General features: G+C 40.7%; 1 protein-coding gene across 9 annotated transcripts in view; it reads right to left on the bottom strand.

Moving 5' to 3' along the window:
• The window catches only part of CASR (calcium sensing receptor), a 92,048-nt gene that overhangs the window by 47,888 nt on the left and 29,582 nt on the right, over positions 1–14,578 (bottom strand). For 2 of the 9 annotated variants that reach the window (XM_025475536.3, XM_025475547.3), the window contains one exon: positions 497–643. The exons of 6 other annotated variants lie outside the window; for them this stretch is intronic. The gene's annotated coding sequence lies outside the window, so the exon portion shown is untranslated. Of the gene's footprint in view, positions 1–496; positions 644–2,333; positions 3,683–14,578 lie in introns of those variants that run through there. One more of the 9 variants, XM_025475575.3, reaches the window with a different exon arrangement.

The following is a 14,578-nucleotide window of genomic DNA, read 5'->3' as shown; positions in this document are numbered from 1 at the left end:
TGGCTGGGGATTGAGACTGGAAGCAGGGCAGGAAGGACTGGTCGGATGCAAACAAGCTCTGGGAAGAGACACACTGCTGCTCCCTGTGCTTGATACCAGAAGGGGCCACCCTTCTATTGTCTTGTCTGCCTTGGGTCCAGGTATCTCTTCTATTTCTCTCTTTAATAAAAACGTTTTTATTAAGGCATCACTTACATGTAATACAGTTCACAAGTCGTAAAGCTACAGCTTGATGGGTTTCTACAAATGTACAACATCCATATAAACACCATCCGGATCAGGACATAGAACACTTCCAACACACCAGAAGACTCCCTCGTGCCTTCTCCCATTACACCCCCAAGTTCTATTTGACTTCCATCGCTCTAGATTAGTTTTGCTTATTCTTTAACTTCATAGCAAGCATGGAGATGCTTGTTGCCCTGCAGGTTAATGCACCTCGACGTAGCCATTACCCACGCCCATTACCCATGCCCCGGCCACCACACATACTCACCGTGGTTGATACAACGTGTGTCTATACATAGGTACGTGCAGACATAGCAGTTAGGGCAGCACCGAGCTGAAACTTGCCACAGAATTCTGAGTATCTTGCCTTATGTGCACAATGTTGCTGAGATGGCAGCGAAACAGAGAATGGGATCTGGGATCGGGAAGGCAAGTATGTTCCTAGTGAGGCTCCCAAAAGGCTGACTTATACACACTCTAGGTCAAACTAAGTCTATGAGGCAGAAGTCCTCTCATCAAAATCACAAGAAGCTAAACAACATCGAGACCATAGTACTTGATAATCTACAACAGAGCTCACATGTCTGAATCATCCACTAATGTCTCATCGACCTGATGTCATAGATGGTACCTCTTCATCCCTCTAATCTTAAACGGGTGGCTTTGCCACTCCAACCTTCATGGGTGGTCCCGCCCTGACCCAGGTGTTGAACCAGTTTTCACTTCTGGCTCCGGGAAGGCATGAGACCTAGCTCAACAGACTTCCCCTTCCCTTTGGGCTGTGGTGACTTTGGTGATCTTAGCCTTGGTGAACCCTGAGCCGGGTTACTGTGGTGCCAGCTTTGGTCTCTGATCCCTGATCCAGCCTGGGTCTCCCTGGTGCCAACAGCCTGCTCTTCTGGAGCTTGAACAAATGCAGCCCCACCCTTGCCCGGACTCAGGAGACGAACTATAGATCCTGTTTCTGTAAGTAGGTTACACCATCCTGACAACCTCTGCAGCTGAATCAAGCCACTGCTGCTTTAGGGGCCATTTGGATCTTAAGTGAATCTAGTTGGGTTTATCTACAAAATGCATCTGTCCACCTCATATCTGTCTACTTCTTAGTTCACACCCCTAGTCCAAGCCATCATTTTTTATCACCTGAATGACGGGCTCCCATCTGATCTCTCTGCTTTTGCTCTTGCCTAAAATAATCCAATTGTCCCCATTTTTCACGTAGCAGTTAATCTTTTAAACACTGACAATGGGGACGCCTGGGCAGCTCAGCGGTTGCAGATCTAGGGCGTGATCCTGGGGTCCTGGGACTGAGTCCTGCATCGGGCTCCCTCCATGGAGCCTGCTTCTCCCTCTGCCTGTGTCTCTGCCTCTCTCTCTCTGTGTCTCTCATGAATAAATAAATACAATCTTAATAAAAAAAACTGACAATGATCTGCTTCTGTAGCCCCATTTTGTATGACTCCCCTTTATTATTATTTTTTAAAAGATTTTATCTATTTATTCATGAGAGGCAGAGGGAGAAGCAGGCTCCATGCAGGGAGCCCGATGCGGGACTTGATCCCAGATCCCGGGATCACGCCCTGAGCCAAAGGCAGACGCTCAACTGCTGAGCCACCCAGGCGTCCCTTGTTCGTTATTTTTAGTCACCCTAGTCTCTTGCCTGTTCCTGGAACACACTGAGCTCGTTGGCCTCACTGTTCCCTCTACCTGGAATGCTTTCCTCCTGGCTGTCTCCTCATCCTTGAGGTCTGACCTTAAATGTCACTTCCATTGGAAGGTCTTTCCTGACTACCCTATCAAAAGTTGCCCTCACCCCAGCTGTCTGATATCCCTGTGTGCTTTTTCATCATAGCGCTTATATCTGTAATCACACACTCTGCAGCATGTAGTTGTAATTTGCAAACGCAAAGGTGATTGTTTATCTGTTTGCTTGTTATCAACTCTCTAGCACCAAATCTAGATTGTAAACCCTTCGAGGCGAGGACCTGTCCGTCTTGTCCACAACTGCATCCTCAGTACTTAGCAGTGTCTGAAATTTGGTAGGAGCCCAATAAATATTTATGATGAATGAACGAGTAGATTATTCATACCCCTTCCTTTCCTACCTTCTATATCCAGTTCATCATGAGATCCTTTAGACTTTGCCACTTAAGTATTTTCACTTCTTTCCCAGCTCCACCACTACCACCGTAGCTCAAGCTACAATTAATCCTCATGTGACCTGCTGTGATGGCTTCTCCCATTGCATCCCTGCTTCAGCTGGGCTCCCCTCCAATCCATTCTTCTCCTTGCAGTGGGAGTGACCTTTATATACAGAAATCTAGTCATTTCATGTTCTTGCCTGAATTACTTCAGTGGCTTCCTTTGCTGTGAAGGTCAACAGCACAATCCTTATAGTGATCTGCAAGAACCTGCTTGGTTTAACCCTTTCCAGTCCCCAACCTCATTTTCTGCTGTACAACCTATTATTCTCACTACTGCAGATGTGACCATGCCCTCCCTGTTCCTTCCAGCCTTAATGCCTTTGCATCTGTTCCTTCACTGGGAATCTGTTCCTCCCCATTCTTTGCTACATTAGTCCTGTTCATTATTTTGATCTAAGCTCACATTTCATTTACTGAAGAAAACTCCCTGAATCCTTCTTGTCCACTTCCCCTTCATCCACACAAGATGGGGTCCACTCAGCTACCTGACCTCATAGAATTATACTTTCCCATCATTGCACCTTATATATAGTAAATATTCAATAAACACATGTTGAATGGATAAAAGATAAATTAAAAAACAATTCAAAATGGTGAAATTAAATCTATATATGAGTAACACTAGCTCATTATTGATGAGGTCCTCTTTCATGTGCCATAGGTCACCAATAGCATGTACACTGACATCTTTATAACTTCTAGAGTGTATGAATTTCAATCTTTGTGTTAATAATAGCACCAAGAATACTAGCTAACATTTACTGAGTACTTTTTATGTGCTTGACTCTACTGGCTACATAAATAGTGCCGAGAATTTAGTTCCCCCAACCACCTATTAGGATGGTACAGTTATTATTCCCTTTTTTGTAGATAAAATAACTATAATCTTTCTTGCCCTTTTTAATACTCCTAACTGTTCTCAGATTCCCTTGGTCTGTGAAAGATAATGTCAAAAACACAGGTAAAATATAAATGGACCAGATCCTTTAAAAATTCCAAAACAGACACCCCCGATTGAGATCATTTACCACCCCTTTCCCCCCAGGCTACTGAAAGCTAGAAATGCCAGAGGTGGTGATTCAAACAATGTCCCACCAGTTCTTTTCTGATTTCCCTTGCCCATGCTCAGGGGCTGGAAAAATCAAATAAAATGATCATGAGGTCAAGGGCAAGGCAGCCTTGAAGGGATAAACCTGCAGCCCAGGGAAACTAAAAGGGGAGAGAACAGTTCTATGCACTTATGCTTCGATTATGAAACTAAAAGGGGAGAGAACAGTTCTATGCACTTATGCTTCGATTATGGAGGCTGTGTCTGTAGGAGGTGTGCCCATCAAGAAACAAGATTAATTTGACAAATATACTTAAATAATAGTGCCTTACATTTGTGTAGGGCTTGATGGTTTACAAAAGTGCTTTCATGTCCATGACCGAATTAGATTCTCATAACTGCTCATGGAAAGTGGACATTACGAACATCCCATTAAAGATGAGCAAACAGAGAGGCTCCTCAAGGGTAAGGACCTGACTGAGGCCCACAGTGTTCAAGGGACACAGCCCTGGAGCAGTTCCAGACGTTATGTTTTCCAAAGTTTCTGCCACCCCATGTACACGTCCTTCAGAGACAGCCCCTCGGAGGGTAGCTCTTGTTGGAGTTCAGAGCACTTCTGACATGGGTGCCTCTCCTAGAGCCAGTTTCTGAGCTGTCCAAGAAAACCAATTACACCTGACTTGGCACCAAAATCTTGTCACTCAGCTTAATCATTACCTTGTTCACCAGACTTAGCTGGCTCCTGGTAACTTTGACCTATTTCCAAAGATCAAATCCTTCCTCAAAGATGGAAACTTTGTCAAAACTGATGATATTCAAAAGAATGGGATATGGGAGAACTTCCTGGAGTAATATCACCAAATATTAATGATGGACTTTTAGGTGTTTAAAAAGCCTTTTAATTTTTGTCCTTTTCTGCATTACTTGGAATCTCTATAATAAGCCATGTTTTGCTTTAATGAGAGACACCAGAAACAGAGTTCTTAAATAAAAATGTTGGAAGGAAATATGGCACAATTTTAACAGCTAATTCCGACTTGTAGATAGATGATTGTCATTTGTGTGCATGTGTGTTTTCTGGCATCCATCTCCCCCAAAATCTTTTGAGCAACAGAAGCATCATTTGATAAGTGGAAAGCCCTTCAAAGAGCTTTACTTAAAAGGAGATGAGCTTTACTTAAACGAGCTGTGCACATTTAGCTGTGCACATACCAGTGTGTTGATTTAAAATAAATTAAGTCATTTTATGCTTCATTCACAGCCCAACTGTCCAATTGTGTCTTTGGTTCACTCCTGGAGGCAGGGGGCTACAATCATAGAATGGTTCAACTCTCTCATATGTGTGGGCAAAGACTCTCTGTCCGCCTGTTATTCAGAATGGTGAGGCAGCCATATTTGTGAGAATTGCAAAGGCAAGGATAAACTTACTTCCTCCTTTCCTTCTACCCTCCCCCTTAGTGGTCCAGAAAACTCTGGTTTATGTCCTTTCAGCGGCAAAGATTAGTTTCTTGGTGATGCATTCCACACTCCTGAGGTTAATAAATGACTCTGAAGAAAAGCAAGTCATTTATCATGGGCTTTTGTGTGACCCCTAGACCAGTCATTGAAAAAATACTGCATTATAGGTGCTTTCAAACAAGGAATTGGCCTTACTGCCCTGTTGCCGTGTGCCCAGTTAGGGGACATAGTCTTTTCTTTGATGCTTTCATTCCAAGGACTCCTTAGCAGCCAAGAGAGATTTTATTTGGCTAAATTCTCACCATTAGAGTCTAGACTGTAAAGTGTTCCTGTATAATCCAAGTACAGAGTGAATGACAACTGAATGTACCTGAATAGTAGTACATCTTTCTCTGTTGGGCCAGAGTTGGGACTCAGATGTGTTCAGCATGTGTCATTCAATGATCCTGAGGTTCCCAGCCCAATCTCACCCCTCCCGCCTAGTCCACTATCTCTCTGGGGTTTTTAAACATTCTGATCTAAGAGAAAGTAAAGTTGCATCTGCATCCTCTTGTCTGAATCATACAGTTGGAGAACTTGATTCTCTTCCATCTCTAAAACTGCTTGTCTATATCCCCTTTTAAGATATTATAAAGCTATTGTAGCATATTTTTAGAGAGGTTCTGAAGACAGCTTTTTTTAGAAGCCAGCACAAATCAAAGACTTTAATGAGCAAGATGGATATTCTCCATTAAAGGCTCTTTTTTTTTTTTTTTTTAAAAAAAAAAAAAGACTCTTTAAAGGCTCTTCAAGTGGATGCTGTAGGTAGAAAAAAATGAGAGCAGAGTCATAAAGTAGAATCAACAAACCTAAAAGAGTAAATGAAAGGATCTGGCAAATGAAAGATCAGAGGGACAAAGGGATAAGGAAATAGTATATGACAACAACAAAAATGCAAGTAATTTCAAAAGTCACCTTGGAGTTTTCTAGAAGAGGGGATAACACACGGTCAAGTGTTGAGGAGCCAAGTGTGGGTAGACAGTTCCTTGACATAGGCCCAGGGCAACGGGCAGAATTTGGGCAAGAGAACGAGCACATGGAAGAAATGAGAAAGATATCTTCAAGTGGAGGGCTTGCGTCTCTTAGAAACCACAGCCGAAATAGGCAGGGACCAGCTGTGCAAGTCATCTTAAATTATCTTTGACCTCTCTTTGCTATGGTTGTCGAATTGGCAGATAAAAAAATGAGTGTTGAGTAATTTAGATAGGTGTTTTTGATATTGGCTTAGCAACTACACTCAAATAGTAAGAAAAAAAAATGGAAGGGGTCTATAATGCCTATAGGCAATATATGAGTCACAGGGTCAGGTGACCACTAAAGCAGTGGGTTGTTAACAAGGACCAGGAGGACAAAGAACCCCATCGTACTCAGCCTTGGCCTAGACTTCCTATGTCACACGGTGTCCAGGTATGTATATTTCAATCTTAGAGAAGGGGATCCAGACAAGCTAGCTTAAGTCCAGAGAAGGTAAACAGGACAATGAAAGCTTGAAAATGAAGTCATGGGGCATCTGGTTGGCTCAGCTGGTTAAGCATCTGACTCCTGGTTTTGGCTCAGGTCATGATCTCAGGGTCATGAGATGGAACCCCACGTTGTAGGGTTCTGTACTCAGCAGGGAGTCTGCTTGTCCCTCTTCCTCTGCTCCCCCTGCCCCTACATCGTGCTCTCTTTCTCTCAAATAAACTTAATGAATAAAATCAGAAAGAAAGAAAGAAAGAAAGAAAGAAAGAAAGAAAGAAAGAAAGAAGAAGAAGAAAGAAAGAAAGATTGAAGCCGTGAGGAAGAAAAAATTGTGGAACTAACCCTGATAGTTTGTTGGGAGAAAAGAACTCTTAGGACATGATTAGAGTCCTCAGGATGCTGAAAGAGGTCTTAGGTTTTTTTTTTCTTGGTGGGTACCAAGAACAGGACTGGACAGACAGGCAGAAATTCCAGGGAGACAGATTTTTGGGTGATGTAAGAAAGAATTTTCTAAGTATCAAAACTGTGTAATGAGGTACAAACCTAGTAGGTTTTCAATAGCATGAGAAAACAATGGAAATATATGCCTCCCCAAGTGAGGGTATAAAAGTGTTCAGGAAGAGGCTGGAGGAACAAGGATGGGGGAAGCAGAGGGGACATCTGACTATGGGTGAGTGTGGACAGAGGATCTTCATGTCCCACTAGAAGAATCTACACTTTTAAGAATTATCTTGAATTTATACCACACCTTTCCTTCTTGGAACTTTTTATTTTTTATTTATTTTTTATTTTTATTTATTTACTTATGATAGTCACAGAGAGAGAGAGAGGCAGAGACACAGGCAGAGGGAGAAGCAGGCTCCATGCACTGGGAGCCTGATATGGGATTCGATCCCGGGTCTCCAGGATCGCGCCCTGGGCCAAAGGCAGGCGCCAAACCGCTGCGCCACCCAGGGATCCCGTGGAGAGACTTCTTGGAACTTAAAGTCTTTTACTTCTAGCCTCACAAGAGGAGTGAATCCCAGAACATTGAAGCAACTTGCTTAAAAATTGTTTGTAGCGGGATCCCTGGGTGGCGCAGCGGTTTGGTGCCTGCCTTTGGCCCAGGGCATGATCCTGGAGACCCGGGATCGAATCCCACATCGGGCTCCCGGTGCATGGAGCCTGCTTCTCCCTCTGCCTGTGTCTCTGCCTCTCTCTCTCTCTCTCTCTGTATCTGTCATAAATAAATAAAATATTTAAAAAAAATTGTTTGTAGCTAATTTGGGAGCAAAATCCCTCACAGGGATATAATTCTCAATGGTTTCTATGCACTTATACATATGAAACTACTTGAGTTTACCTAGAGGCAACATACTACATATATCCAAGGCAAGCTTTTCAGATTTTATAGGGCAAATATGGAGATACTGATTTATATGTTTTTACACGTAAATAAACTGAATCAAACAATCCTAAAGACAAATATGTAAAATAAAGTAAATGAATGCAATTACCGAGGTTGACCTTTGGTTAGTCACTCCTGGCCAGCAGGTGAGGACCACCTCTGTGGTTCCTTCCAGCTATGAGGTGTTGTACACTAATCATCAAAGCCAGAGAGACAGCTTTAAGACATGATGGCCCAGAGAGCCAGCTAACCCTTGACAGGAAGTTGGCTGGCAGCCGGTAGAGAAGGGGAATGGAGAACTTATACCCTTCCTGTCTTTTATCACTTGCTTATTTATACTGTAGAGTAAAAATCCAGGATCAAAAGCCTGGTATGATTCCAGTCCTATGTGCAGGGTTAGTCTTTGGCTCTCCCTGGCATCTCTGGTACTGCTTTCCCTCCAGTAGGGCAATGAATCCAACTTCCTCCAACTCTCCCTGTCCCACTCCTGCCACTTCATTGTCCCTGAACCCAAGTAAAAGCATCTATGGCAGGGACTTCAGTTCCTGAGGTGATGAACATGACTTTAAGGCTTGTCTGTTTGTAGTACCTTCCCTTTTCATATCTACTTTAAGAATAAATCCACTTTATGTGTTTAATAGGAAACTTGCATTAAGTCTGTTACTTCCTGGGGCTTGGGTTTCTGATTTTTTTTTTTTTTTTGGGTTTCTGATTTATCCAGCATTTAGTATCTTACTTGGCAGAGGCCCATCTCTTTATAGAACAGATCTTAGCAAGGAATTGTTGCTTAAATGGCCATCTTGTCACTGCCCCTCCCAAAGGGGGTCTCACTGTCATCCTTCCCTTCTATGTCCTTTGTTGGGTGCAAACTGAATAAAGAGCCCCACTTGATTTATTTGCTTATTTGTGGTCTCCTTCATACTTTCTCAGGAATTCTTTTCATTGTTCTGTCCCAAATCTCCTATTTCCTCCTGTGTTTCCCTCTTCTTTCATTGCTCCCATGTTTGGAGTGGCCATCTATCATCCTCTAGTCATGGAGTCCAGGTGGTAATCGTGGTTGCAGTGTCCCTCCTTCCTTCTCAGGCATTTTAATAATTTTGTTTCCTTGTCTCTTGATTGATACTGTTGGGATGTTTTAAAGAGATGGTATTAGGACAGTGTTTTGTTTTTGTTTTTGTTTTTACATAGGCTCCATGCCCAGCATGGGCTTGAACTCACAACCCTGAGATCACAAGGTATGTGCTGAGACAGAGACCAAGAAATGAGCTGAGATTGAGAGCTGGATGCTTAACCAACTGAGCCACTCAGGGGCCCCTAGCACAGTATTTTTCTAAGTGTGGTTCTATGACTTGCAGCATCAGCATCACCTGAGAACTTCTTAGAAATGCAAATTCTGAGGCCCACCCCATGCCTGCTGAGTCATAAGCTCTGAGGTAGGGCCCACCAATTTGTGATTCTGATACCCACCCACTGTATTAGGAAGTGGTTTGGCTGGGACCCAGAACTACTCAAATCCTGCCCTCAACGTATCAGAGGAAAATTGTGCTGAGAATATTTGCTGGGGCTTTGGCCCCAAACCCCAATGTCAAATTCTAGTGGCCACAAAGAAAATCCTCTTCCTGTACTACATTAGCCTAAATAATCTAGATCTACGGCATAGGATTTTGTCTTTTACTCCAGGGCTAAACTTGAGCTCTTCCCAATCAAGTATGAGAAAAGTGTGCTCCAATATACAAGGCTTCTCCATGCTAGAGGTGCCAAACACTTTATGTAATGATGAAAATGTTAAAAGCCCTCCTTTCAAAATCAGGAACGAGCCAAGGATGCCCGATCATCATTTCTCTTGAACACTTCTCAGAGGTTTTAGACAATTTAGTAATATAATAGGAAGGAATCAAAAGTGTAAGGTTTAGAAAAATAAAATTGTCATTAATTATAGATAACATGACAATCTTAGAATCTACATATATATAACTAGAATTCATAAGAGAATTTAGCAAAGTTGCCAGTTATATGGTAGATAAAAGCCAATTGCATTTCTATTAATCATCAATAACAGAAATATATACTTTGTAAATAAATACTATTTTTTAAAAAAGATTCTATTTATTCATGAGAGACACAGAGAGAGAGAGTCAGAGACACAGGCAGAGGGAGAAGCAGGTTCCACACAGGGAGCCCGATGTGGGGACTCGATTCTAGGACTCCAGGATCACGCCCTGGGCTGAAGGCAGGCGCTAAACCTGGGCAGCCACCCAGGCATCCCAACAAATACTATTTATAATAGAAAATAGTAAGTTTCTCAAGAACATAATGAACTAAAGATGTGCAAGAACTTTTTGGAGAAAATTTCACATTATTGAAAGATATTGAAGAAAATCTAAATAAATTGAGATCTCTACTGCGTTCATGGAAGACTCAATATTGTTACCATGTAAATTCTCCCCAAATTGATCTATAATTCACTACAATTCTAATAAAAATCTCAACAGATTTGTGTGTTGCATCCACACACCTTGACAAATTGCTTCTATAATTTGTATGGATGAACAAAGGCCTAGAATATTCAGTAATCCCAAAGAATAAGAAAGTGGGAGGGGGGGCTCACCCTACTAGCTGCCAAAAAAATATTATGCTGGAATAATTGAAATAGTTGATAATGGCAGAGAAGATAATTAGTATAGAACAGAGAATACAGAACCTTGCATAATTGAGATGGTTTTATATCAGTGGGATAAAGAGTGGACTATACCTAAACGACATTGAGACAACTGGTTAACCATGTGGGAAAAGTGAATTTGGACGTGTAATCAATTATACACAAAAATTGACTGCAGGGATCCCTGGGTGGCGCAGCGGTTTAGCGCCTGCCTTTGGCCCAGGGCACAATCCTGGAGACCCGGGATCAAGTCCCACGTCGGGCTCCCTGCATGGAGCCTGCTTCTCCCTCTGCCTATGTCTCTGCCTCTCTCTCTCTCTCTCTCTCTCTCTCTGTGACTATCATAAATAATAAATAAATAAAAATAAAAAAAGAAAGTTAAAAAAAATGGACTGCAAATGGCTTCAAGACTTAAATGTAATAGGCAAAGGACTTAGGGAAGCAGAGTCTCACACTCCCGCCCCTGCTCCTACCCGCACCTGTACCCCCACTTCATCTGCCACTACTAAACCCCACTCACTCTGATTTTCCAGGTAGGCAGATGAACTGTTGACTCTCAAGAGTTACCCTGAACTTGTGGAATCTTTTAAGAAACAAAATCAAATCCCGCCACCATGTTGCAGCTCAATACAATGTGAATTCACTTTTTTCTTTAAATAAATGTGTTCTCTGCCATTTTAAGACAGGATTTCCATTAACAAGGTGTTCCATTTTCCATTAAAAAAAGGTTTGTGGTTCACACAGACACACACACACACACACAATTAGAAGAAAATGTAGAATGGCTTATAACCCCAAGAATGAAAAGGTTTCTTAAATAAGTTTAAGATGTTTAAGATACAAGAAAAGATGACAAATTCAACTACATTAAACTAAGAGCTATTCATAAAAAAGATCCTATAAAGTGAAAAATACAGGCTGCAAACAGGAAGAGGATAGTTGCAGCAACGTAACTGAAAAAGAAGTGCCATTCAGAATATACAGCATTCCTATTGAAGGAGAAATAGAAGCCTCCCGATGGGAAAAGTCATGGGCAAAAGACATGAAAAGGCATTTTAGAGGGGAAAAAAATATGAATAGACAAGGAAAGAAACACATCAGTAATCAAATTACAATTTGGTAACAACTGTTGGCAAGGATGTAGATAAATGAGAACTGTCATATACTGATCGTGGAAGTTTAAATTGGTAAAATCACTTTGGAAATCTATTTCACATTGTCTAGTAAACATGGAGATGTGCATACCCTAAACCTAGCACCTAGCGATTTGACCCCTAGGTAGAATGCCCTAGAGACTCTTGCGTGTCTGCCAAGGAGTCACGTACAACACTGTTTATAACAACATTTAAAAAGTAACACCAGACAACTCCAAATACCAAATGCTGATCGACAGGATAGATAAACTTTGGCACACTCATAGAATGAAATTCTACACAGCAGTGAAAGTGGATGAACCATGGCTCTAGTCATTAACATGGATTACTCTCACAAATGCAGTATTTTTAGAAATGCACACTGAAGTATGCAAACAGTATGATTCTATTTGAACAAAATTCAAAACAATGCAAATTAAACAATATGGTTTAGGGATACAGGTGTCTCTGGTATAATGTAATGTATGTATTTAAAAAATACTCATTCTGTAAAACCATGCATTTACAGTAACAGAGATTATGGACTATTTTCCTATAGGAAAAATAGAAAACATTCTAGATAACCTTGTAAACAGAATATTAATAAAACCAATAAAAATACTAATAAAACATTAGGATGATTATAAGACATATGCATTCTTAATAAATAAATATGTCTAGAAATATTAGAATTGATCTTATAGAAAAGATGAAGATAGCTTTTTTTTTTTTTAAAGATTTTATTTATTTATTCATGAGAGACACAGAGGGATACAGAGAGAGGCAGAGACACAGGCAGAGGGAGAAGCAGGCTCCATGGAGGGAGCCTGATGTGGGACTTGATCCCTGGTCTCCAGGATCACACCTTGGGCTGAAGGTGGTGCTAAACCACTGAGCCACCGAGGCTGCCCCCGAAGATAGCTTTTTAAAAAGATTTTATTTATTTATTTAAGAGAGAAGAGCTGTAGCACAAGCAGCCAGAGAGGCAGAGGGAGAGAGAAAGGGAGAAGCAGGCTCCTCTGAGCAGGGAGCCCGAAGTGGCGCTCCATCCCAAGACCAGGAGATCATGCCCTGAGCCAAAGGCAGACACTTAGCCAACTGAGCCACCCTGGCACCCCAGAAAACAGCTTCTTAGAAGAAGGCTGAAGGAAGGTTGAGGAAGCTGCCTTAGCACAAAGATCCTAAGCCTGAAAGTCAGGAAGAACTGTATAATAAGCACTTCCTAGATAGGTACAAGCCCTTCCCAGAGTATGAGGATAAAATGAGCCAAGAGAAGAACTTGGGGTGAATAGGTTTTGTGAACAGAGAAATTCACAGCTTGCTGCATTCAACCTTGTGAGTGTCCTCTGCAGTTAGCTACTGCTCCATAGTAGTACAGAATATTTATGTGTGAGAAAAATATTATTAAATGATGTGACTTTTGTGTATATTGACACAATTCCCTTATTTACTCATTCATTACATAGGACCAGTGTGGATTAAAGTAACACAAGATGTAGCATAATCAACTTGAACATATACATATTTCATTAAACTATAAGGTAAAGGAATGTGAAATACAAATTTGGGAATAGTTACCTCTTTGGAGGAAGGAACAGGATGGGCTTGATTAGAGGCAAAGAGGGGTTCCAAAGAATTAATTTTCTTAAGCTGATTATGGGTACATAGATATCTATTTTATTATTATTCTTTAACCATACATGTATATTATATTATCTCTAGTATGAATGACATATTTCGTAATAAGTCAAGCCATGTTTGATATTTGCATTGTAAAATGTTAGGAAAATATAAAAGGAAGAATCAAAAATTGAAGTTAGTTATATCATCTACTAAGAAAAGAAACTAATTTTTTTTGTTTAAAAACAGTATTTCCTAACTGTAAAATATATAAGTAATGTAGGAAAGTATAAAGAAGACATCAAAAGAAACAGAAAACTAAAAATCACCCCAAAAAGCCATCACCAGAGACCTCTTTTTGGTGACTATATATTTACACATACATGTATAATTTTACAAAAATGGGATTTCACCCAGTATTTTTTCATTTGACAAATCTAGTTGTTTCTATTAATACATAACAATCATATTTAATCACTTCATAGTGATTAATGGTATAACTGAGTCAAAATTTACATAACCAATCATATCCTGCTGGGCTTTTAAGATATTTATTTATTTATTTATTTCTATTACAAACAACATTTCAATTAACCTATCTTCAAATACTTCTTTAACACTTGTCCAAAAAAAAGAAAAAAAAAAAAAACACTTGTCCAATTATCTCCTTAGGACTCATTCTTAGAGGTGGAAATACTGTGTCATGAGCTTTTTTTTCTTTGTTTTTTTTGGTCAAGGGTAATTTGGTCTTTTCAAAGATTACTTGCTTTTTTTATTTTTATTTTATTTTTTTAAATTTTTATTTATTTATGATAGTCACACACACATAGAGAGAAGCAGGGACACAGGCAGAGGGAGAAGCAGGCTCCATGCACCTGGAGCCTGATGTGGGATTCAATCTCGGGTCTCCAGGATCGCGCCCTGGACCAAAGGCAGGCGCCAAACCGCTGCACCACCCAGGGATCCCTACTTGCTTTTTTAAAAACCAATATATACATTTTTTAAAATAGAGGGAAGGCTAATTGATGTTTTGTTTTAGTATTTTATTTTCTAAAATTAAACTATTCCTTCTACAATTGATTATGCTCTGAAGAAAAAGGCATGAGTCAGAAAGCTCCACATCCTCTTCAGGAACCTGAGTGGTGGAACTTGCTTTAAAAATATCTGAAAAAACACTTCAGAGAAGGTCCAAATCAAAGGCTGAAATGATAAGGGCAAGGATTATCAGCCGAATGGAGTGTATAAATAGATGAAAGACAGACAGGTGGACTCTCTAGAAGCAGAAGTGGGGACTGCAAAGGAGTCAATGAAGGAAGCCAGCAGAGAGATGATCAAAGTGAG

This window comes from Canis lupus, chromosome 33 (genome assembly GCF_003254725.2).
Source record: "Canis lupus dingo isolate Sandy chromosome 33, ASM325472v2, whole genome shotgun sequence".
NCBI classification, from domain to species: Eukaryota; Metazoa; Chordata; class Mammalia; order Carnivora; family Canidae; genus Canis; species Canis lupus.
Note: the sequence above shows the minus strand (reverse complement) of the source record. Positions and strands in the feature narration are given on the sequence as shown.